At 42.1% G+C, this 25967-nt stretch overlaps 1 protein-coding gene and 1 long non-coding RNA gene across 2 annotated transcripts in view; both read left to right on the forward strand.

The window, feature by feature from the left end:
- Nucleotides 1-25967, forward strand: part of CENPC (centromere protein C) — a 200740-nt gene that overhangs the window by 35620 nt on the left and 139153 nt on the right. The window lies entirely within an intron of this gene.
- On the forward strand, nt 13170-24719 carry LOC135299004 (uncharacterized). Its single transcript, XR_010361021.1, has 3 exons — nt 13170-13719; nt 15239-15311; nt 24050-24719. It is a non-coding gene; the product is annotated as an uncharacterized LOC135299004 (long non-coding RNA).

A 25967-nucleotide genomic window follows, 5' to 3' on the forward strand; every position in this document is an offset into this window, starting at 1 on the left:
CATCCCCAATATCACAAGTCAGCGGGATGCTTACGAATGAGCAGGAATGTTTGATCTGGGCCTGTAATTTTGTTAACCGTTTCCCCTTGTTTTAATTTACATTTGGGTGATTCTGTGAGAAGCTATAGTGGAATTTAATAACACTAATATTAAAAAACCAATATCAGGTCTGCATATTTCAATCTGATTAGTAGTTTTTCTCTTGATTAAATTATGCATTTTTAATGCAAGCCCTTCATTTGTCTGCAATAACATGGCACTATAACCCTCTGTGTAAAGTGAGCACAATTCAGTGCCCTTTTTGCTCCTGCTGGTCCTGGATGCAAATTTCCTTGTTTCTCAGTAATCTTTTCTCTGTATCCATCATAGCGCTTGCCATTGCTTGCCTAGAATAAAAGGTCATTGTAAATCCTGATTACTCTGGAAAGTTGCTCACACATCTATTTCCTAGGCTTGATGCATTTCATCCTCCTGCACGTCGGAAATAGATTTAATCAAACATGAGAATTTGTCTGGGAGAAACAGTTCATGATTCTTTTTCTTTGTGTGTGGTTTTTTTTTCTTCCCATATAAAATGGTTTTGATAAATACACCCCCTCCAAACCCCCCGAATTTAAACTGTTTTTCATTTTAGTTTGGAGAGCTGACGTAGAATAATTATTCTTTGTCAAAATATTTTCTTTTTATTTTTTGCAAGAGATGCAGACAAGAATTTGCTCTGCACCTCACTGTAACATTTCAGTGATTCTCCCAAGTCAACCGCACCAAAGTGTGGTTAAAATGGTAACAAGAGAGCTCAGGATCGCATTGCAGTCAATAGCAAAAGGAGTGTTGGGTTCAGTGACACCAGGACATCATGCTGCTGGGGTTATTTGGTAAGTACATCTTGTTTCTGATGCCCTCAAGGTTTATTTGGTGTTTATTTTTTGTGTGAGGTTGATTGCAAGTTTTGCCTTTTCCACATAAAGAAACAAAGATGGTAGCCAGTTCACCTCTTTGTGGCTGTCTCATCAAAACCCTATATTGATCTGGAGAGATGTGAAAAAGGGATGGGGGGGGGCCTCAGAACCAGCCTGACCTGCTTTTAGCTTAATTTTTAAACAGTCTTAAAATTTTCTTCTTTAATTTTGCTGCCTGCTAGGAGGCAACAGTCCTGTTTGCTACTACCCTCATCTATTTTTTGCTACCCTGTGTCTGCACAGGAGTAAGCCAGCATGATGAGCATCAGATACCACTTTTGTTTTAAAAAACTTAGATAATGCTATTCTCACAGTGTAGTCTGACTATAATTTTCCAAACATCAGGCAAAGTGCTGGGCTGTGAGCTTAAACCCACAGAGAGAAAAAAAAAAGAAAAGAAAAATATGTTCCACCAGAAGACTCACAGCCAGCTTTAGTGTTATAATAATTTGATATCCTTTTTACCACAGATCCGTGATTTGTTTGCTTTTCCAAGCAGGACTGTTTCCCCACCTCTTTCCCCTTATATTCTCTCATATTCATGTTTATCAGTTACACACAGAAATAAAACTGCTTTATGGTGAATATCCTCATTAATGTGCTTTAAACACTGTTGACTTTAAAACGATCCACTCCAGAGCTCCAAAGGCATTTTCGAGATTAAAAGTATCATTCCCCTTTTAGCACAAACAATGTGAAGGCACCAGGTAGAAGGCAGAGATAGGGGAAAACCATTTCTAAAGCTGAAAGGGATTCAGGAGATTTAGCTACAGCCTATCCGGCTTAAAATAAAGTTACAGCCCTGTCCTTTCCTGTGGCTCACGTCTCTGGCAGCAAACGTCATTAAAGCCGTAGAGAGAGGCATCGCTGCTTGTTCTGAATTGCTGAAACTCAACAACCAAGAAAATAATGCCAACTAATGCATCCCCTCTGGGGCCCAGTCCTTTAGTGGATTTTTTCTTTTTTTCCTCCATTTGGGCAGGGAATATTGTGAAAGTGAAGCTGTGCATCAGGAGGAGATATCTCTGGGTACTGGATATACATCTTGTCAAAATTTAGGCCTTGCTCTTGCTCTGAGGATTCAGGTAGTTTTCTGAAGGCACTAAGTGCCATTTAAGCTTTCAGATGTTTTAAATCAACTTCTCAACATGTACCAGCATGATCTCCTGCCTCATTCAGCTGCAATGAGCCTTAAACCTAATTCTGCACATGCATATGCCTGAACTGCCTCTGCTTTCTTGTTCAGTTTCGCTCTTACTAAAGAAGAAAAAAGGCAAATTACTCACTTCATTGTCAGACTACATTTGGGGACTTCCATACTCAGCCCAGCTTTACTGCATAGAAGTCTTCCTTCTTTTTGTGTTTGCAGAAGAACTTGGCTCGTGGTCCTTTCTGCAAACCAGATCTCTGGGCTCCCAAAAACTCAACCTCTGCTTTTCTACAGTTGGAATTCAGGTGCCTACCAAAGCCATTCTACCAGTCCCCTCCCCAGGTGGACAGGGAAGAAGAAATATATCAAAAGCCTAATGAGTTGAGATGAGGACAATGAGAGATCCACTCAGCAATTACCATCACAAGTAAAACAGATGCAACTTGGAGAAAAATTTAACATTACCAATCAAATCAGAGTAGGGTAATGAAAATAAAAACTAAATCTTGAAAACCCTTCCCCCATCCTTCATCCTTCCTGGGCTCAACTTTTCTCCCAAATTTTCTACATCCAACCATGCAGAGGGATGGGATTGTGGTCAGTCCATCACATTCTCTCTGCTGCTTCTTCCTTTCAGGGGGAGGAGTCGTCTCACTCTTCCTCTGCTCCAGAATGGGATCCCTTCTACAGGAGACAGTCTTTAATGATCTTTTGGCAGCATGAGTCTTTCCCATGGGCTGGAGCTCTTCACAAACTGCTCCAGTGTAGGTCCCTTCCATGGTGTGCAGTCCTTTAGACACAGACTGCTCCACTGTGGGTTCCCTGTGGGGTGACAAGTCCTGCTAGAAAACCTGCTCCAACACAGGCTCCCCTCTCCACAGGGTGACAGGACCTGCCACGAGCCTGCTCCAGTGTGAGCTTCCACAGGGTCACAGACTCCTTTGTGCATTCACCTGCTTAGGTGTGGAGTCCTTCATGGGATCACTTCTCATGCATGTGTCTCCCATGGGCTTCGAGGACACAGCTGCCTCTCCAAGGGCTGCACCATGGGCTGCAGGGGAATCTCACCTCTGGTGCCTGGGGCACTTCCTGCCCCTCTTTCTGCACTGACCTGGCTATCTGCAGGGCTCTTCTCACATATTTTTGCTCCACTCTGGTTGCAGTTGCTCTTGAGGTAACTTTCACCCCTTAAATCTGTCATCCTGAGGTACTCCTGTCATCACTGTCACCTTGTTCAGAAGTGGCTCTGTCTTGGAGCCAGCTGGGACAGACTCTCTTGGACATGGGGGAAGCTTCTGGCAGCTTCTCACAGAAGCCACCCCTGTAGCACACTGTCCAAGCTGGCCATGCAAACCCAACACATGCAATAATATTGCACTTTTAAGCATTCCCTGCACAGATGCTTCTGATTCTACCCCTGAGCCCTTGAAGGTGGGCTGCAGAACCACTCCTGCGAATCAAAGCTGCCCATTCCCATGGCTGCTCCCTGCTCGCGGTGCCTGCCGTGCATCCTCAGAGCAGTAACGAAGCTGTCAGTTGCAGGCAGCCTTTGCAGATTACCCACACACGTTTTGCTCCTGTAAAGCCTCTATTAAGGATGCCATTCCGCGATACATATTTAAGTCGGTATCTCGGCACCACGGTTGCCTGCGTGGAAGAAGCCGAGAAACGATTACTGTGAAATTGCCTGCAGCTCTTGAGCACAGGAGGCAGCAACTGGTTAATAGTTTCTTAGACAGCCCTGGCAGATGTGTCAGGTTGCTTCGCAACTGCGCACCTCGTGGGAGAGCAGCGCGCGCGAAGCTCCCCGCTCCCAGTGTCCCCTCCTGTAATTACTCCACAGCATCATTTCTACAGTGTCAGCAGCAACAGATGGACCAAGCACTATTTTGCAGGACTAACCACAAAGGGGGAAGACTGCAATTATGTGTCTGATGATTCCCCAGGGTAGGCACGGGTCGTTTTGTGGAAGGCAAGAGACTCTGAAACAGGTGGGATTATGATGAGTGTGGCCATGGAAGATGAAACAGTGGATAAAATTACCTTTCACCTTGTGCAGTGCCACTGTCTTATGTGACACTGCTTCCAGTCTTGCCTACAATGGGAATTCATAAAGAGCAGCTGCAAAATGAAACATCCATTTGGCATCAGCTCACCAAGTTGTGCACTGCATAGGACATGTTGAGTGAGCAGATGAAGAAGGGTGCAAGGCCACATTACTTTGATACCAACAAAACAGCCTGCTCTTCCTTAAGCTTGTAAAGAGCTCCAGGGAGTTCCCAGTCAGAGCTGAGTGCCTGGACTTTTACAGATCTAGGTTTAAGTTGAAAAGTCCTGGAATTGTCTTTTAAATCCTAACCTAGAAAGAGAGAAATATTTTTTAAGACAGTCTAGCCTCTCTAACCCTGTATTAAAATAATTTTGCTGCCAAAGCCCTATTTACCAATTATCTATTTAATTTCTATGTTTATATTAAATGTATAATCAGATTATATATATAAGCTGATTTATTCAAGGAGAAAACTGAAAAAGATTAAACACTTTTGTGCTGGTCATATCCACATTGCAACAGCAAAACTCCTGCCAGAGCCCTATAGGAGAAGTAATCAGTCCTTGTGCTGCCATCAATAATGCCAAACCTCCCAATTTGTCAGGGAGACACTGTGATGGCTGTGCACTGAGCAAGTCACATGTCAGCTGCCTCCAAGGCTCAAAAAAAATCTTTCCAAAAAAACCCTTCCTTTCTTCCCCACTTCCTTCCTCCCCTCAAATTTTATGTTTACCAGGAATGATTCTGTCACCACTTCAAAGCAAGGGAAAAGATTTTATACTTAAAAAATAATATCAACTGCTTATATTTGATTTTGTCTTACAGTAATGGTGAAAATAAAGCTGTTATGATCTCTGTGACAGTCACTACTGCTAATGCCTATCATAAAAGCCAGTAAAGAGGCAGATATGTTGATTTATCATGCATTGCTGCTCCCATATATCTACTTTCTAATAAAAATCTGTGGAATTATTGCTTACACTGAGCTTCATGTGCCCAAATTTGTATAGCTAACTTCTCCTGGAAGATTTCAAAGCTTTATTTATGGGAGGCTTTTATCTAGCTGTAAGGAAAGCGCTTGCAATGGGAGCATGCCTACCCTGGAGACTCAAACCCGTTAAGCGTACAGATTTATGCCACCCCAATTCCCCAGTGGAAAACATGCTCTTTATCTGAGCTCTCGATTAAAGCCTGGCTCCAACACATGTTTGCTGGCACTGAAGATGCTGGTAACCAGGGATTTTTGAATGAGCCCCAGCTAAGTCATCCAGCACCATCTCTCCAGGCAGGACCACATGTATCACCTAAGATCAAGCCCTCCTTCTAAAGCCCCTAAAGGTTATTTCACAGCTGTGTTTTTTTTTCCTCCCAGAAGAATTGCTTTCTTGACTGCTTCTTAATCTTACCACAGAAGAATTATTTTTTGGATTTTAGAAATTAAATTGTTTGTTTTAGAGACCTGCACACAGCATGTGCTGAGAAGAGCAATGTGTTATTTTGAGCCAAACTATCTTAAATATGGTCTTTGGGACAGGATGTCTGCCTATCTTTTCTCTACAGTTCTTGCAAATTTTGATGAATTTTGACAGATTCAAGAACCAAAGAAATATACCAAGTGCCAAGTTTATCTCCACAAGGTTGTGAGATGAAAAGGGTTGATGCCTTGGAGAAAAACACCTGTTTAAGGATGGAGGTGAATGCAGTGAGGAGCCTGTTTCCAGCAGCAGTTTGGAGCTGTGTCCATCCTATCTGCCCCTCTGAGCCCTTGGATTCATGCTGAGAGTATCTATTTCCCTCTGCCCATGTTCAAGTGGCATATTGTAACAGCTCTGACTTGGATCAGGGGGAAGGATCAGCACACAGTGCTGAGCTAAAATCACTTGGTTTTGGACAAACATCCCAAACCAGACCTGACTCTGGAAATTTCTCTGCACTTGTATTTTTCCAGGTTTGAGACCCCATATCCTGTCCATGTTTTTGCAAAATCTCAGCAAGCAATCATACAATGTGTAATCCCATGGGCACGGCACTGAAAGGGACATGCAAAGGACAACATTCTCAGTAAATGGCATTAGTTAAGGGACAGGTTTGTGTAGCATCCAGCAACATAGTTATCTTCAAAAGCTAACTGCTGGTCTGTTTCTTACCCTGAAACCAAATTGCATCCTCTTAAACCTCTCCTTTTTTTTTTTTTTTTGGTGGACCTGTTAGTGAAATGGGAGGTAGCCTACTTCATAACTTCAAAAAACATATTAAAAAATTTTGTTTGGTTGGGAACTCTTAAAAAACCCCAGGAACTTCCCCATTTCCCATCCTGCTTTAGTCTGAAGATTTCAGACTAATTTTCTTCTCAACATTGAAGCCTCATTCCTCTTTCTCCCTAGTAAATATTTCTTCATTTTCAAGGTTATTCCAACTTCCTTTTTAAAGACACGGAGATGATCTCCAGCACTAATAAGAAGTTAGCAGAGCAATCAATGAGAAGAGAAGGCTTGATCCTTTAGGCAAATTGGGTCTGAGCCAGTTAAATATTTATGTGGGAAGAAAGCAAAACTCTCCTCACATATGTGTCACCTGTGCTGGAGTGAGGGCTGTGTTTGCTATAAGAATGCAGTTTGGGCTGATGCTCTATTTCCAAGTCTGTCCTGGAAGCAGTTTTGCATGAAAGAAAGGACATATTTTTTCAACTAGTATATGGAAATGTGGTGAAATGGGGAAATAAAAAAGAAATGCCCCAGTTTTCAATTCTGGGAGCAGTTGCTTTCAGCAATATAAAAAGCCTGTCCTCAAACATGGAGTGAGAAGTTTCATTTTGAGTCAAACAAATTGTTTTGGTTAATCTGAAGTGTGTCATATGGTAGTGCTCACATTTTATATACCATGGGTCCTTAATAACATGGAATAATTTAGGGGATTATTCTACAAGTGGAATAGATTTTGTAAAATATTTGCTACCATATGTGGCTTCCCTTGCATGAGAAGCATGCAAATAAGGAAATACATTCTGAAGAGCTTTATGCAATTTACACCCATCATTGTTCTCCTTGAACAAAACAATTCTTCACTATATAACCCTAAGAATCAAAATATTCAAGCAAGTAAGAAGTTCTGATAAACTTGGGGCATTTGGACACTTAGCTTGTGGTTGAGGATGAGGATGAGAGACCACAGGTGCTCACCAAGGCATTTGTCAAAGCCTGTGTAAGTTCATTGAGACAGGGACCATGAGTCTGTCATCTGCTCCATTTCTTCTCTGTGCCACAGAGTGCCTGGCCTACAGCAGGATCCATAGTGTGAATACTTTTGCATTGGTACTTGGTGAGTTGATGCCATGGGTCTCTTTGTAGGACTATTCTGCTTTCATATTTTGTGCTGTCACTGACTTTGCTGGTATGTTGGCTCAGGTAGACCAAAGCACTTTTCTGATCTTCTGTGTTGCCTTCCCTGTGCAGCCAACAGCTAAGCAGCTGTAGCTGTGTCAGCATTAAGCCCAGCAGATTTACACTGCAAATACTGGCATGGTGAAATTTTTGCAGATGCCCCTGGAGGCTGTGGATTCCTTAGAGATGCCTGGAAGAAAAAAACCTGAGATGAAGGGAAGTTGGAGAAAAAATGTCTTTAAGAAACATACTAGAAGTACTCCATGGGAGGTAGAGTGGGTGTCCTGGGGTGCTGGTGAGAGATTGATGGGGAAAGATAATTCTATTTGCCCATCCTTGGACTTTGCAAGGCAGAGCTGCACCTGAATTTCAGATGGGTAGTGCTTCCCATGCTGGAGCTGAGGAAGGCTGTTTCCATTGGGTCTAATGGAGGCACAGAAAAACCTTCTGATGACTTGCCTGAGATGGTGTTTAATTTAAAGGAAAAAGTCTTTCTGGTCAGAATGACTGCATGCCTCCCTTTGGGCCTGTGCTCGGTCATGGTATCAGATGCTGCTTAAGAGGTGCGGATGTAAAAGCCATCTGTAGTCACAGATATGTGACCCAGTGGTTAACTAATGGAGCAACATGCCAACACAGCTGGCTGCTCCCTAGCTGTGTATCCAGCAAATGTTTTTGAATGATTCCATTTTTGCATGGCTTTGATGGTGCTAAGTGGAGCTATTGCATTACCAGCAATTAAGGCACTTTTCCCCGAGGCTGCTCGGCCCCAGCCCATCATGAGATGCAGGCTCACATAGCGGGTGGGCTGACCTGTCGCAGAGGATGAGCATAATGGAAAGGTTTTCTTATCCCACTGAAAAATGAGCCTTTTTGGAACATTTTGCAGAAGTGTCTCTGCTCCCTGGGGGGCTGCACCCTCTGCAGGAAGCTTTATATGGAGTGTGGGAAGAAAGAGATTCATAGAATGCTTTAATTTGAAAGGGACCTTTACAGGCGAATTTCCCTGCAATGAGCAGAGGCATCTTCAACTAGATTAGGTTGCTCAAAATCACATCCTGCCTGACCCAGGCATGGGGCACCTATGACCTGTCTTGGCAGCTGTCACCGTCATATTTTCTGAAAAATCTCTTTCCTCAGGATACTTCTCCTGGGAAGCTGAGAAACCTCAGAGAAAAATGAAAACAATAATTATCTTGTTTGCTTCTCCTAAGTTTTGCTGCTTTGGAATGTGGTTCAGAGATTGTTTATCCAACAGGTGATTGTTTCATTGGTTGCATGTGAATTGTTTTTACTTATTAGCCAATTATGGCCAGCTGTATTGAAGCTCTGGAAAGAGTCACAAGTTTTTCATTAGTATCTTTCTAGCTTTCTTTCTGTATCCTTTCTGTATTTTTTAGTATAGTTTGGTATAGTATTCTTTAATATAATATAAATCATAAAATAATAAATTAACCTTCTGAGAACATGGAGCCAAACTCTTCATTTCCTCGCCTTTGTCGGGGTTGCCCTGAAAATACAAGAGGCAACCTGTTCCAGAGTTTAACTGTCCTCACGGTAAAATATTTCATCCTTGTATCTAGTCTGAATCTACCCTCCTTCAGTTTAAAGCAAATCCCCCTTGTCCTATCACAACAGGCCCTGCTAAAAACTTGCCACCCCAGGCTGGCTCATCACTCAGCTTCAGTTACAGACAGACTCTCTCCAGCCAGTTCATAGCATCTGCAGCACTCATTGCAGTCATTTTTATCCTGCTCTTTTTAAGTCATGCTCATTTCTCTAGGAGAACATAGGTGAAATAATGGTTTCCCAGACTTACATGTAATGAACACGGTATTTCATACATGCCTTAGAGAGTTAAAAAAAAAAGGTCTGGTTTGAGTAACCTGTGTGTAAGCAGTTTTTAATAAGGCATATTCACGTGCTGAAGTGAATCATTCTGGTCCATTGAGTAAATATGTATTAAAGTAATTTTCAAAATACTTTCTTGCAGCCAATGAGCTGGAAAGGGTCAGTCCAACCATGCATCATTTTTCAATGCATACATTTATTTATGGAATAGAAGGAGGAACACAAAATTCTTTTGTTTACCTGCCTGGCCAAATGCATCTTTAGCTTCTTCAAGCACAGCTATAATGTTTGGAAGGAGAGTCAGCAATGCTCTTTCCTGGTGTTGGGATTGCTCAGTGAAGGGGTCCAGATTCACCACATGAAGACAAGAACTGTGACCACATCTCTCTCTCTCTCTCTCTCTCTCAGCAACAGCTCCCATTGCTTTTGTCATGAATTCCCAGGACACAGGAGGCCTTGGAGCAAGCCCAGGGAAAATGGGTGAGATACTCTTGGTTTGAGGTTGTTATTAGGATTGTATGGGAGCAGAAATTCATGGCTTGGCCTTGATTTTTCCAGTATGCAGAGCAGGACTGGAGCACCTGGAAAGTTCCTGGCAATTTAGCATATTATCATGTTGTTTCAGCATCATGGTTAGTCTTTGGTTATTTAAATTCCAAAGAGATAATGCTTTAGGAACCTGAATTTGTTTTTTGATGAGGATAAAACATGGGCAGTACCCCTATTTTTGAAGGTGTGCAGCAGGGAAGTTGGAGTCAGTAGCAGAAGTGTGATTAACCTTGGATTCATTCACATGTTTTCAGATCGATTTTCATTTCACAAGAGTAAATCATAAAACATATGGGACAGTTTGACATAAACATGCAGGCAGCAATTAGTCCTAGCCTAGGGGCAAGAGGGCAGAGAGGGAGTTTTTGCCAAGGTCTGAACATTTGTGGATTACTTTACGTTTATTGTACATGTGTGGACTTAACACCTGGAAAAGGAGTCAGAACAGCAGAAATGCCCATTTTCCACTTCAAGCACCTAAACAACAGAAGCAATTAGTCATTTGCCTCCTCTGGAGAAAAAGAGCATTTAAAAAATATATCCCAAGCAGGAATATGCATGTGTGCCATATTCCATCATTAATGTATCTCCAGCCAGTGTACTTTATAAATATGCACAGATGGCTCGTGTTGCTGGTTAAGATTTACAAATTAGGTGGTTCATATTTTTAAACAAACCCTCAAGTGCTAAATCAAGAAAATGTCATGACTCTTTAACAATGGGGGAAAAAAAGTCTAGTTCAAAGGCACAGCTGTGGGACATCATGGGATTAGAATAAAACAGGAGGCATTTCCCTTCAGGAGCTGGATATAATGTATATAAACCATTATTTTTGTGTTTAGAAAGAGAAGTCTGAGTCTGGTGTCACCTTATGGACCTTCTGCCTCCTTAGATGACCGGAGGGGCTGGGAGCCATGGCTTGCTTTGCATCTGTTGTCTCCCCTGAGTGCTGGTGGGTATGTTACCAGGGCAGCCAGCAGCTCCAAGAGAGTTGGGACTGTGATGCTGCAGTAGCACAGCAAAGAGAGATGCTCTGTCCCAAAGAATCTGCTCCCTCGGGGTGGTTATATCCAGGTTTGTGTGTGTTTATATGTATATGAAAAAAATATAAACAGTATACCCACCAGCACATTTGGATGATGACAGATGGTGTTAATGGTGATAATAATTATGCATAAATTTCTTTTATCTGCACTTTTACTCACTATTGCAATGAAATGGACATCAAACTGTTCCTGTCTGTGCCTTCCTTCATAAAAACAGCTGAGGGGTACCCTTCATTTTAGTTATTATTAAAAAGAAATTACAAGTGAATTAAGTTAAGGGGAAAAAAACCCAAACCACCAGCTGCTAATTGAATCAGTGCTTTAAAGTTAGTAGAATTCTCTGTGTTGTGTATTTGAATATTTTTAATTGTTTGGTCTGTGTTAACCTCCTTCTGATCACTGCCTGAGGTTCCCTGAATTCTGTAAGATGCAGAGCTGGGAAATAGCTGGCCTCTTGTGCCAATATGGGGGGAGTGCCCAGCTTCTGTTTTTAGTGTGATTATATGTCCTCAAGGAAAGTATGGCTGAATGACAGTCTTTTAAAAGAGGTGTAAAGTAAAGAGGGTAAGGTCTGTATCAAGCCTCTATGAAGATGTTTGTGGAATAACACTGCATTTTCCATGATTGCCCTTCACAATGAAAGATGTAGGAGCTTCACCGAAGCTCTCCCCATACCCTTTGACAAAGAAATAACCAGAAAGTGAATTGATCAAAGACTGAATGTAGCCATGTTTTCTTTAGCTAAAGAGCTCTTCAGTCAAGTACACAAGGGTGCATTGAGATCTGAAGGCTGAAAGTTGAGGGCTACAAAACAAAAGGCAGATTTTAACAATGAGGAAATTACCTCTGGAATCAGCTCACCGAGATGTGGTGTGTGTCCTTTTGCCTTAAGTCTTCATAGCAAAGCTCTGTGCTCTCTGAAGCGTGTGGTAGGACTCAGACTAAAAGTTTCCAGCCCAGCTGCAGGCATAACTGGGTAAGAAATTCCCTGTTCACTGTTTGTAGCTTTCAGACACTTAAAAATCTTCCTGGCTGGGCTTTAGTTTGGTGTGTGTGTGAGGAAAAAATATAAAATCTCTTAATCTAACACTGGGAAATAGTTTCAGAAGACCTTTGCAATCAATTATTTTTTAGTAATTCCTGATGGTTTCTCTTCGTGATTTGAACTGTGCTGAGCTGAGTGAGGTCCAGGAAAGTTGAACTTGACAAGACCTCCTCTCTCTGGATTCACTCGCCTTTGCACTTCTTAATTTGACAGCAGATACCCCGATAAAGAGCTGATAGATAGTAAAAAAATTCTTATTTTATTCACTTGCCTAAATTAATACTCCATTTTTTTCACCATGCTCATCAGATAGATTTCACATCCAAAGTGAACTTAATTTTTGATAGTGATGGTGCTGAACAACTAATTTTCATGGCACTTAGGCTTGCTTAGTCATCAGGAATAATCTTTTAATTGTTTTCCATCTCTCAAAAATGATAATTTAATGATGATTGATTTAAATAAGTCACAGCTGCAGGAAATACCTCTCAGCTCAGGCATGGGGCTTCTGCTCCACTGGCTGCAGGGGCATCACCTTCTGCCCTTCCTCTTTTTGCTCTCCTCATGTTAGCGTTCAGGAACACATAATCATGGAATGATTATATGCAGGTGCTTTTATTGAAGAGCTCTGGGTGTCAGGGGTACAGACCCAAATCTGACTCTGCCAGGGGTTTGGGATGAACATGTTTTTATATTCTATCGTTATATACTTTACATATTAATTATTAAACTTACATTGTTCTATTGTATACATTGATTTCATCCAAGCATAGGTTTCTTGTGATTCCCCCCTCAAACCCTTGAACATAGTTTCTCATGATTCTTCTTCGATTAGACAATAATTATATCTAAACAATCATCACATCTAACAATTATATAATTTATCATATACTGGTTACGCAGGTGCAGTTTCACATGATCTGGCAAACGTAAGGCCTAATGTTTCCCAGGGCCTACTTTTAACATTTTCCCAGGCCCTACTAAGCCTAGCTTTCTTTCTAACTCCCCGAATTTTCTATTATTTTAAAATCTTTTACTATCACCCACAGTGCTTTCAGGGCTGTTTTCACATTTCCCCCTCACTCCTCGCTGTGGCTTTTTGCCCTTTTCTGAGCGCATTTCCCCGAGGCTGCCAAGGCGCTGTGCAGCGCTCAGGTGTGCGGCTGCCGCGCAGCCAGCAGACCTGGCAGGGAGCTCCACTTCTCAGGCCGGCGTCTGCATCGACACGGAGGTGTGAGGGCAGTGCAAACACGCTGCTTTTCCTCCTAGTGCTGGCTAAAAATGTCCTCCAGCTGAGCTTCTCCTTCAGGCCTTGTTTCAGGTGTCGCAGGGGCCCAGGTGGGGCTGCCGTGCCGAGGCTCACCTGAGGGGCAGCCTGGCTTTGCAGGAGGGAAGAGCTTGCCGATCTTTCTTGACAGATGTGGTCTTAAGACTGTGAATGGTCATTGATTTTTAATTTTTTTTATCTTGAAAAGGCTGAATTATTGCTTGGTTTATTTTTAAGTAAACTCTTCTTCATGTGGTCAAGCTGATGGCCTGAGAAAAAGCAAGAGGAAAATGCGCGCAGCACCCAATGCCCAAGGACAGCCCAGGGTTTTCTCAAGGCCTGCAGTGCTGGGGAGAGCTCTCCCATCCCTCTGGTGCTTTTCCCTAGTTTCCTGACTGCAATTCAGACATCTGCACTAAAAGGTATGTGCAGTTGGGTTTTATTTCATTTTTATTTCTCTGATGTCTGGTCTGGCTCTTTTAGCAGCTTGGCATTTCTGTATCTTAATCTTCTCAGTTTGCTTGCAAGGAGAGGAAGAAATGTACAAACACTGGAAAAAGACACATTGTGGTAGCAGAATTTTTTCCTGTGATAGCAAGAGCAGCATTACATCCCATTCCTATTGGTGAAAGGCTCTAGTTCACCTCTGGACACTCTTGTCCAGGATTAACTTAATTTTTTCTTTTCTCTGTGCTTTTGTTTTGCCCATGCTCCTGTAAGAGCTACAAGAAGTTTTTTTAGTCAAAAATGAGTGATTCTACCCTACAAAATTATTTGCTGGGTTAGCGGGTTTCAATTACGCACAGAAGAATTAAAACAGAGATGCTGCTGTGAATGGCAAAGGAAAAGGAAGCTGCCTTGAGGGCACATTCAATAGGTTTTGGAAGCTGGGTCACTCTCTGAGACCTCAGAATACCCATCCAAAAAAGCCCCATCTCCCTTTTTCATCAAGCAAGCGGCAGCACTGGAACAAATATTCAGTAGAAATGCAGTGGGTGACTTTGTAATTTTTCTGATCCATCTTGTGAGGGGCCCAGGAATTAAGAGTTTTGCCATAAATAGAGGATTTCAGCTGAACAAAAGCAAGTACAGAGAAAATTGGGCAATTTGCAAGGTTATGTTCACCCTGTCTTCTGCCACCTGGTGCCATGGTCTGGGTGTGGGGAGCAGCCATGTGGTTCACCCAGCCTTTGTGTGCCCAGTGTTTATCATGGTCAATGCATACATATTGAAATCTTTCTCCACATCTCCATGTGCATCTGGTTTTTATAGCTACTTGATTTTTTTTTATAACTACCTAATTTCCCACAGGAATTCCTCATCTCTGGTCTGTCTATGCATCTCCATTCCACCGTAAGCATTTGCACTGTGGCTGTACAGTAAACTCAGTTTCTTCTCTGTGTCTGTAGCATTCAGACTGATGAGGCTACATGAAACTCATCCATTTAAAATCATGGCTCATAGTTTTGTGGTCTTTGATTGAGATTTTCTGCATTGAGAAGCTGTAGAAGTTACCTTCATTTTCAGACAAAATTCGCATTAAAACCAGTGAAGAAAACCAGGGCAGTTATTTAAGTGCCTGAGTACGAAGTCAGCTTTAAAAACTGAGCTCTGCCAGTGTTGTCTCTTGCAGTGCATGGAGATGCACTCACTGCTAATTGCATAATAAATCAGGGCAAATTGCAAAGTGCTGTGGCACTCTGGAGCAGCCTCTGCAAACCTGCAGCCTCTGCTCACCAAGCAGCCCTTGCCCCGTGTGAACTCACTGTCCTGCTGCTCCTGGATGCATCGGCTACAATTAGTTATAAGCAGATAGGAAAAAGTGTGTGCTGGTGGATTGATGAACCAGGGATCCCTGGGGTTTAAAAGCATTAATCCTCTTAATTTCAATAGCAGTGAAGCTTTTTAATTGCTGAGATGGTCTTCCAAACATTTCCTAAGGGAAAAGCTGGTCTTCCCCTGATGTGAGGTTGGCTGACTTCCTGGGAATAGATGGAGCTCGTGGGAACTACAGGTAAGGACTGGACTGGATCTTGGGTAAAACTGTCCAGTATGTTTCAGGGACACACGTGTCTCTTACTGTGGTGGATAAAACTCTAGCAAAGGTTGAAACTCATGCAAATGAGAGGCAGCTGTGGCTCCTTGAGCCCTAAGGGTTTTGGGGCAGTGTGTGCTGGCTGCCTCCCATACCAGGAGCTGTTGCTGCAATGGGGATGATAGTGTGTTGCTGAACACTTGCAGTTGGGTTTCATTTACAAATAGTTTAGTAAGGCTGTTCTGGTTTTACTTATTTGTTTTTGAAGGGCAGGCCTTCCCTGCTGAGTTGTCAATTGCCAGGCTTCCAGGAGTGTTTCCGTCCTTTCATGGTGATCAGAGAAAAAAAGATGAGGGATTGCAGCAGTGGTTCTGTGTCAGTCCTTGGGGATATAGTCCTTGGTGTGAAATGTATAAAGACCTTTTTATATGATAAATCACAGCAGGGACAGGCATGTCTGTCACAAACAGATTCTTACTCCACAAGATGCTGAACAAACAGGGAACAAAAACCTGGCTATTGTCCTAGCTAGGTCAGTACATATGTAACCTGAAATCTGTGTGCACAGTTCCTTGCATTAATGCCAAACACAGAATGGTGCTCTCACCCCATGTAGATAGATTCTGAGTTCAGAAGAGTTCCTAAATAGAGCCAAATTCTGATCCAAAGTTGCTGAAGTCAGAAGAAAATCTTTATGTAACTTTTGAATCAAATGTAAAGTAAAATTAAATACTTTTTTCCACAAATTAAAAAATTTATATTGTGCTTTGTACATTTCATTTTTTAATGATACCTTTTTTTATTTTAAGGTTTCTAAACAGATGAAGTTAAAAAAAAAGAAACCTAGATTTCTAGAAACCTAAAATATCCCTCTTCCTGATTTTTTTTCTTTTTTCTTTTTTCTTTTTGTTTGTTTTTGCAATCAGGGGTTCATCATAAATGAACTTTTTTATAAAAATGGCTTTAATTTTGACAAAGTGTTTGCTTTCTGATGAAAAACTGTTTTGGTAGAAAATCTCCAGATAGCGTCAGTAGCAGACTCTTCGCATCTATAGCTTAAATCTTGTTAGTGTGTCAGGGTTTTGAAGGTAACTCAAAGATCCAGATTTTTTGGGGGTTCAAAATGAAGAAAGTCCAAAGCTGTAAAGCCTGTTTTAGCTTTATCTGCACACAGCTCTGCCCTGTTTGTTTGTTCCTTCTGAGAATGAGTATTTATGTGTGTGTATGTGTTTTGTTTAGAGTTTTATATGAGGGCAACTGGTGAACAAGCACACCAGAGATAAACTATTTCTCCATGAGTTTCAGGCTGAAGCCCAACCTGATTTATTAATGTTTTTCCCTATTTGTAACAAATGTTTTTCTATTTCCCCTATCGGTTGGTGACACCGTTTCTGTGGTAAATGAACTGACATGTGAAGGTAATGATGACAAGGGGCTGATAATGGATGGTGAGAGGAAAGGGGGAGTTCAGTGCAACAACATGCCCTGCTGAGGTTGATCCAAGGACACCTATCAATCAAAATGGTGACAGCAGTCAGGGAAATTTAATTGGAGATTCATTGGACCCTTAATGATGTGACAAAGAAAAATAAGGAGGCTAAAAAAGGCTTCTGGGCTTTTCTTCCCCTTCATTCTGCCAGTTCTCAGAAGGAGAAGGGGACTGTGGGATTGCCAAAGGCGCCTCTTGTCATTGCAACTGTGAGAGGTAATCATCATGCTTTGAAAGGGAGCAAAGCTGAGCCAGTGTGTGTGTATATATATATATGTAACATATATATTTCATTGCTTCTGTTCAGAAAGACCTTTTCTTTAGCTCATGTGGCAGGCTTACCTGCCTGTTGATCATAATTGGAGGTGTATAAAAAACTTAACAAGGTTACCTGTGCCTTGCATGAAAATGGGGAAAAGCCATATACTGGTGTGGGCAGTGTTCCCCACAGGAAGCTTTATTCCAACTCCCTTTCTCCTAATCTTGTTTTATCACCAACAAACATGATGAGTTACTTTTGGGAGCGTGCAATCTGTTGGAACTTGAGAGCTGAGTTACCTGGCGTGTAAATGACAGGATAGATAAAAGGCGACCATTCCTTCTGAGCTGCCTTTCAAAACTAGCATGGGTATTTAGTGCATATGGATAGGTCCTCTTGTTTGGCTTTTGCATACATTTCCATGAATAATACATTGTTGTTATTATAGTGGAAGGCCCAATATGTGGAATGAACTCTCTGCTGATGCAGAGAATCTGTTAATTTATTTTCACCCAGCAATTCTCTCTCTTTGAATATGCCATGTAAGAGATGGCTCTTTGGGTTGGAAGGACTCTGCTGTGAAAATACTTCATACACTTGAGATATTATTTTTTGTTGTTGTCTGAAAAAACCATTCCCTCCTCTGTTTTGATTCAGCTTGCTTAGTTCAGTGTTGAATCTGGGTAAAATGACAGTGAATGGTGTGTTTTATCAGAGAATGGTGAATTTTTTCTACATCTTTAAGTTCTCTTTAGTCTAATCTATTCCCACCAAAGGAGACTAAGCCATACAGCTGTATCTGTCTCAGTGATATCCTGAAGTACAGCAACAACTACTGCAGACACATGTAAATATTTGTGTTCATAAAGAGCTAAATACCTTTATAATTAGATATCTAAAGAGCAAAATACTAAATATTGTGGTCACAAGCCAAGTCACTGGGCAGATGTAGCCATTAATGTGATGGTCAGAATTTGTTTTGGCCACATTTGTAAAGATGTGGGCAGAATTTAATTTTATGAAAACATAAAGGGAAACCTTGATTTACCCCTCCCCTCCCACAGTGAGCTGAGAAAAGCTGATAGGAACTGATCAGGATGTAGAGTGTACGATAGCACACAGCATAAGATGGGATTCAATAATCCTCATCTTATCTCTTCTTATTTCTGAAGCTGGTGATGTGCATCGATAATTAAAGTGAATGGCAAGCTGCAGTGCCACCCTGACCTCTGGGATACCAGTTGTCATTAATAATAATGCAGTCAGACAATAAGGTTTTAGCACCACATTAATACAGACAGGATGAGAAAAGGGGGATAAAGCCAAAGGGATAAGCCAAACCCCTTGGTTTCATCTGGGTATCCTTTCATGCTGATCTCTCCCTTCATGCTCTTTGATTCCAATTATTCCCCTCTTTACAGCAGGAATATTTGTTTAATTATGCTATGGGATGGGAGGAGCAAGGAAAAACAGATTTGGATCTACCTATTCTTTGGGCTCTACTATAGTTGTATTTAGTCCACAGAAATCCATTCTTACCTTGTCAGAGACTGCACTGGGAGACCTTGCCTGCCCAACTGGACCTGCAGATTGGCTCCGTGCAGTTTTAGTCAAAAAGTTAAGGGCCCAAGCTGGAAAATTCAGGCACGACTCCTTTCCTGCCAGGTGAGAGCATGGCTCATAACACCTTTGATCTCACTCCAAAACTTTCAGGAAAGAACACTTCTCTGTTATACTGCTTTCTGCATACCTGTGCAGCTGAATTAGCCCAAGTTTATCACTGTGAGAGCATCTGCATTTGCCAGCTTCTCGGTGCCTGCCCTAAAGCCCATAGACATCTGTGAGATGTAATATTAGAAGAGTCTACGTTAGAGCCTGAATATCATTCCTACACATAAAAAAAGGTGAAGTTATTTCTAAAAGCCTTCAACTTTGCCTAGGCTCTGCTGTTTGTCAAGACAGGTGAAGTTTTGCCACCAATTTTTTGTGACTGATGGGCTTAGAATCCAGTCAGCCCTGTACCAGTGTCCTCCACTGCTCCTCTCTGTACCACAGTTCAGCAAAATGCCTCAAACCCCTCATAACACAGGGGTAGAGATGGAAATTTTGTGTCATAATAATGTGTATATATAACAAATATTGCTGTCAGAACTGGACTGGCAATTTCTTTGTCCTGCCTGAGAAGGGGCTTCACAGCAGTGTGCCCCATGAGCACAGCCCACGTGAAGAGGCCTCCTTTTGTCTTTCACTGTGACTTTGCTGGTACTCCCTGTGCACAACCAGTGGGACCGCACAAGCTGCTGTCACTAAGCTGCCCAAAGAGTCTTGCCATCCATGCATAATCCAACCAGCCTCTGGATAATGTATTCACAGTCATTTTTGTATGGTTAAAGACCGGTCCTTCTCCCCTTCTCCATACTTTCCCAAATGCAGAGCAGTTTCTCTTTCATTTGACTTACAGCCTTTCTGTGCCCTTCTTGAAATTGGTTCCCTCCCCTCACTGCATTTCCAGTTTGGCAGTGCTTCCTACTGCCAGCACACATTCTCCTGTTTAACAGCTGCACTTGAAATGAGATTAGGCTTTTATATGCATCTGGCACCAGACAGATTTGTGAGAGGAGGTTTAGGATGTTATAGGGTGTTTAGGGCCACACAGGGCGTGCTGTCTGTGGGAGCCTGTTAGCAAGAAACTGATGTTAATCTGTGGTACAAGTTGTATGCACTTCATCTGTTTTTACCACGCTGATTAGTTCTCATAATCCCAGGTTGGCACTAATCTTAAAACTGTTTCTTTTCCAAAGGGCATTTTCCCTGACTCCTTCAGCATACCTGTATCTTTGTCCTTTGGGACAGCACCGTTGAATCAGCATTTTCATTATGGTTGATCTGGCCGTAACCTCAATGTGACCACTGGCACTGCTGCTGTCATTGTGTGCTATTTCCCCCCCTGTATTTGTGCTGCAGAAAAAATGTGCAGAAAGGAGTGATTTGGGAAATCATCTGGATTGGAAAGGTAGCCCCAAACACATTTATTTCAGAAATGGCTTTGCCCTAGAGCTCCATGTCCCAACAGTCCTGCAAACTTGGGAGGAACAAGAATCCTCCTCTCTTCTTTGCCATTTCACCCAATCTCCAGTTAATTTGATCTCTATCTGAGACCACCAGGGAGAGAACATCTATTAAACAATAAAATAGACCGATTGTGATGTATTTTCAACTGCTTTGGGGGAATTCTACAAAATTAAGTATCAGAATTGTTTTTCTTATTGGCAACTATTGATCTCTGGCTGTGCCAGTTTCTCTCATTAACACTTTTATTACCTTGTCAATCACAGCACAACCTGCACTAACCAGAGGCTAAAAGGATTTACTCTTATTAACAAAACTGTCTGGTGCCTCAGAGCAATAAAAACAGCTGAAACCACTGGGGGAAGGAGAAGTCTGCAGAGATTTTGGTACCATTTTAGTCTGGAGACCGTTATTCAGAGGGAAAAAAATCCATAAAATAGGAGCCAGTTTCTCGGCTGATGCAAATGATCAAAACCTGTAAGAGGCATCAGAGCAATGGGGCCGTCTGTCTGCAAGCAGAGGTCCAGCCAGAAATTCAGGGTAATATCTAAAAATAGAGTAAAACTAAAAATGCTGTTTGTGAGCCAGAAGCCTGGTACTTGAAGCTGCAAATACTGAATGAGGCAATGCCTGCCCAAGCAGATGTGGTGCAGGGGCTGTGACTGGTTTCTACAACCTGAGAGTGCCATTTTGGGGACTCAGCAACTTTTTAAGCCAGTCCCTTTGGGTGTCCCTTTACATGTCTCCGTATAGACTGGAAAAAGATATTTTAGGCTTTTGAGAAGCACGCAAAAGTCTCTCTGTGAGTGGGACTGACTGTTGGCAGGTATTGGATGTGCACTTGTCATGAAGCTGGGGGTATCTGATATGCACATGATAACATGGTGACAGCAAATTAGATAGTTTGCTGCTGGTACCTTTCAGTAATAATAATTAAAAAATCAGTTTCTTCTTAAAAGTATTCCAGAGTTAGTAGTTTGAAGGACTTGGCCCTTGGTATGATCAGAAGCAGAATTCAGTTGCTTCAGGACAGGGTGTCCCAGCACTCTGAAAACAGACTCTGAACTGCAGTGGGACATAGTTATTGAGCTTCTGAAGAGGCAAGCCTGTCATGATAACCTCTGAAGTGAGGTACTTGATTACATCTTCTGGCAAGAAAGGGCATGTTGCTTTTACTACCTAGGCCTTCTCTCAGGCTTAAGCACCTTTAAAGGTACTGTGTTTAAAAATCTCTTCTTGTAGTCTGTGGTGCTACAACATTTGTAAATAGAAGAGTTTATCCTTAATTTCTAAGTGACAAAATAGAAGCCTCAAGTTCTAGTGTGACTTGCAGAGCTGGCCCTCATGTTCTGTGTGAGAATGTGCTCTTTCACACTGATCAAGAGAGATGCACATCATGGGAATGCAAAGGTGGTAGGAATGGATGGTGTCATCCTGAGTATTTAGCATCCTTCAACACCTGAGCACTCAGCTTGCTTGATTTCTTAGGAGAACATTTCATTTTAGGAGAGCAAACTACTGGTGTGCTTGCTGTGAGCTCAAGGCAGCAAACTCACACTGTGCCTATGGAGCAGAGCTCCTGACTGTGCCTCAGGCCATGGGACAGGTTACACTGTGTGTGCTGGACCACAGGATACATATATAAATCCCTCTCCTCTGCTCCGCTCCTCCAGACCAGGCTGTGTGATGGAGTCAGACCTGGATCCTGGCATCACTCCTGAGCCCTGCAGTGTGGCAAAGAGCATCTCCTGGCCACATTTCTCCCTTCCCCTTGCTATTGCTCTTGAATGGGCAAGGCTCCAAGGCCTTTCTTTTTTTATTTTTTTTTTTCCAAAGAAGGCAGCTTCCTTTTAACAGTGTCTTTGAAACATAGTGAGATTTTCTCATTACTACTATGGAAATATAGTCCAGATTTTTTGTCTCTTTCCTAACCTCCAAGGTCACCTAGACACTTCAGGGATGTGAGACTGCTCACTGGAGTAAGAAAGCAATTGACAAAAGGCACAAGATGGGTGAAGACAGCCATTAAAATCCTGCTCTGGCTCTAAATATAGCAATCTTACCATGCCAGTCTCCTGTAATTTGCATGTTGAATTAGCATCTCATTAATATCTTATTAGGGACACTGGAAACCTAATGACAAAAACAAACGCAGCATGTGCGAAGAAGAATAATAGAAGGAGCGAACTGAATAGGAGAACTTCTCCCCCCTTTTTTCCCCCTTGTGAGTATTCAAATGAAGGCTCAGCTGCACTCTGTCAGCCGGGCTGTGGTTTCTGACCATTTCAGTGCCATCAGAGCCAGGAGGCTGGAGGTGCTCCCATTGCACAGAGCTGCCAAGGGCTAAACACCCAAAGGACATCCGCAGACCCACAGTGACTGGTGCACCCTGGCATGCCTTGCACTGATTTACAGGCAAGATCAATTTTAGTGGAGACTCCTCCGACCATATACCAGCTTCCCCAGGGCTTCAGAAAGTGAAGTGTTTAGATCAGAGATCCTGAGCTACAAGTTTTGAAAAAAAATCATCCCAATAGATGAAGAATAAGAGAGAAAATTTACTGAGCTTTTCTGGGATCCACACAGGCTTTAGTTTAGTTCAGGATTTCCTCTTTCTTAGCTCACCTCTATCTAATTTTCTCAGAGCTCACAGCAATGAGCCCAACCATCACAGTTCATATGAACTCTCCTCAAATGACCAAGCACTTCAGTGTGCATGTTCCTGTCACTGATTTTGCTGTTAAAGTAATATGGCACCAATTAGATTACCTCCCCCTGGAAGTACATTTCAGCTGCAAAATGAACATTGTATCATTAGCACCTTTCCCTTCCATCCTCCCAGGGGATGGGAACACCAGGCAATGCAAGTAGCATAGTGCCAGCAGCCACTCATTTTTCTGGTGGAGAAGTGTGTTTAAAGGATGCTGCCCATGTTCTCTGCAAACTGCAGTAGGGGATTGCTGCTGGCAGCTTTTGAGAGCCTTGAAGTCAAAGACCATCTGATAGAGAACAAGAACTCTCAAAAAAGAGAAACTCAAAGGCTGAAGCTGGGAAGTTTAAGGGAGAGAAATGGTAGGAAAACTGTGTGCATCAAAGGGAAAAGCATAGTGTTGTATAGGGCACAAGTGGGCTTTGCTGTAAGGGTGGGATCAGGCTGCAGAGCAGGTGAGGGAAGGAATGTGAGTTCCCCTTGCTCTGTAACCATGTAGGCTGCAACTTGGATAGGATTGTTGTTGTTGAGGCGGCCACGACACAAAGTAGAGATTACAAGCAGTTTCAGATGGTAACTCTTTATTATTGAACATAGTTAACTTTTTATATACTTTTTAATTGTTTATGTTTCTTCTACTCTTAACTATTGGATACAATAAATCAACATAACACTATTGGTGAAAAGTTATAGTGACTTAACTAACTTTTAAAAAATATTTTGTGCAGCTGTGAAGTTCTCTCTTTTTTTTGTTTTTTTTTTTTTTTTTTCTTAGTTCTCTTGGGTTTTTTGGTTACAGCTTTGGAGAGAGCTCCTTATCAGCTTTTTCTTTTTTCTCAGTTTTTTCTTGCTCCTTTAGCTAACAGGCTTGCTGTTCGCCTCTTCTACATAGGATAGGTTGCAATTCGAAATCCAGCACATTAAAGGGAAATCAAACACTTGTAAATTAAGGAATACCAGTCAACTCTAGTCAGCTGTTTCCTCATCAGATTTAGCTGTAATGTATTGGATTAGACTATTTAAAAACCCACACAAATAAGGAAAAGCATACAGAGCATGGAAATGCTCTTCAGTTCCTCTTTATAAGCATGTTACAGTAAATAATTTGGGTCTGTATTTATGTGAACTGTTGAGTTTCTGGGTGCTGGCGTTGCACAGTGTCAATGAATTACTCTAAACCTGTTTTGCAGCCTTGGACTGAGAGAAGCAGAAGTTATGTACTCCACATTGCTCTCTGACACAGTGCATGGAGCCTCACATGGTGAATGTGTTCCCCACCGTTGCATGCCAATTTTCTGGCTGTCATTCCAGAAAGTCCTCTGCATGTTTTTCCACAGAAGAGATGGCAAAAAAAAAAAAAAAAAAAAAAGGTGTTTAGTACAGCATGCAAGGATTTGTGACCCCTGTGTTGTGGTTGTTGGGTGCTTATGATTGTTGGCGACATCTCTTGATCTTGCCTAGTGCCTCCAAAGCATGGGATTGAAACAGATGATAATCTGTTAGAGGGTAATGAACACATTCTGTCTAGGGGTTTTCACCTTTTCTCCACACTGCCACTGCACAGTGCCCTAGATTCCCTTTGTGTCAGGGGATACTTTGGGTTCTCTTTCCTTTGAACCACCTTGTAGTAAGTTTCTCTCTGTGCAGAGGCTCACCCTTGTGCAGAAGCCCAGGTACAGGAAATCTCTTTGCTCCAAACTGTGACCCTCATGTAGAAGGATAACTGTACAGTGGAGGTTGCTACTGGGCCTTTGCCATTTTTCAAATAGGAGGGTACATTATTTCATTCAATCAGTAATCCAGGCATAAATTTTAATCTTTCCTGTCTGGAATTTTAAAACAACATGACCCAAATCCTCAAGAAGCTTTGCTGTCACTCACAGCCCTACTTTCCCCTGCTGCTGACAAACTCCAAAATGCATCAGCACATGGGCAGTTGGCATCTGTCTCTCACAGCTCTTTTTTACATCGGCAAAGTGATCGATCCTTTAAGCAAGGGTTCACTAATCATATTCATTTATTCAGGCACTGCCCTGCTTCAAGTTATGAAAGAACAGAGTTGCCTTGCCAAATATATATTTCAAAGCTCTTGAGAGCTGAAATCTGCAGGAGACAGAGAAACACACAGGAAAGAGGGGGCAGTGATTTTTGTTGCTCATCTGTGTCATCACATGATGCCAGGGCAAGATAGATGAACACCATGCGCTATTTTGGTTCATTGAATATGCTGAGGTGACATATTGGGCATTTGATCCTGGTCCAAAGTGTTATTGTTATGCTAAATTGACACACAAAGGTCTAAGTGTCCTCGCAAGCAGGGTTGTGCTTTTCTAGTTTGCAAAGCGCTTGCAGAGGATGTAAAAAGTCCAAACCAATGCACAATATTTCTGCTCCACTCATGGAATCTCCCATGAGGGCAGCATTCCTTATAGGAAGATGGACAAGCTTTGGGTAAACTCCAAATTCCTTTTTCAACGAAAAAATTAAGACAGCTTATCTTATAATTTGTGGTCCATGGGGCTCCTCTCATTTTGGAGTACTGTGACTCTACCACCATGCCTACATTGAGCCTCAGTGCTGCAAGAGCTGGTTGACGTGTTCCCTTACCTAGAATAGTTGCTTTTGATTGCAACGAAGAGGTGCCCTGCATAAAAAGGAGACTTGATCCTGAAGCACTAGATGCTGATCTTTGCCTTGCTCAAAAGAATTTGGGCTGTTTTTTGGTGTCACCTGACCTTGGATGTTGCCTAGCATTTATTCTTTGAGGCTGTCACTTCCTGTGTGATAAGATAATCATAACAGAGCAGAGCTGACAAGTGGTGTTTTGATGTAAGCAATGGGCAAACAGACAGATCAATAAGTGCTGAGCAAGGCACGCTTCACCTCATATCGTATCGACTTACTGCAAAAATAATGGGGCAACAAAATGAAAATGTGTTGTGTTCTGAGTTATGGTCAGTGGTTATATATAATATAAAACAATATATTAACTCAGATGGGACTTGCTGTTGAAAAAAATAGAAATGGGCAGGCACAAAATGTACTGTCTCTTGATGTACATGGCAACACATCGAGATTAATTACACAGAATATGGGAAGAAACGAAAG

This window comes from Passer domesticus, chromosome 4 (genome assembly GCF_036417665.1).
Source record: "Passer domesticus isolate bPasDom1 chromosome 4, bPasDom1.hap1, whole genome shotgun sequence".
Lineage (NCBI taxonomy): Eukaryota > Metazoa > Chordata > Aves > Passeriformes > Passeridae > Passer > Passer domesticus.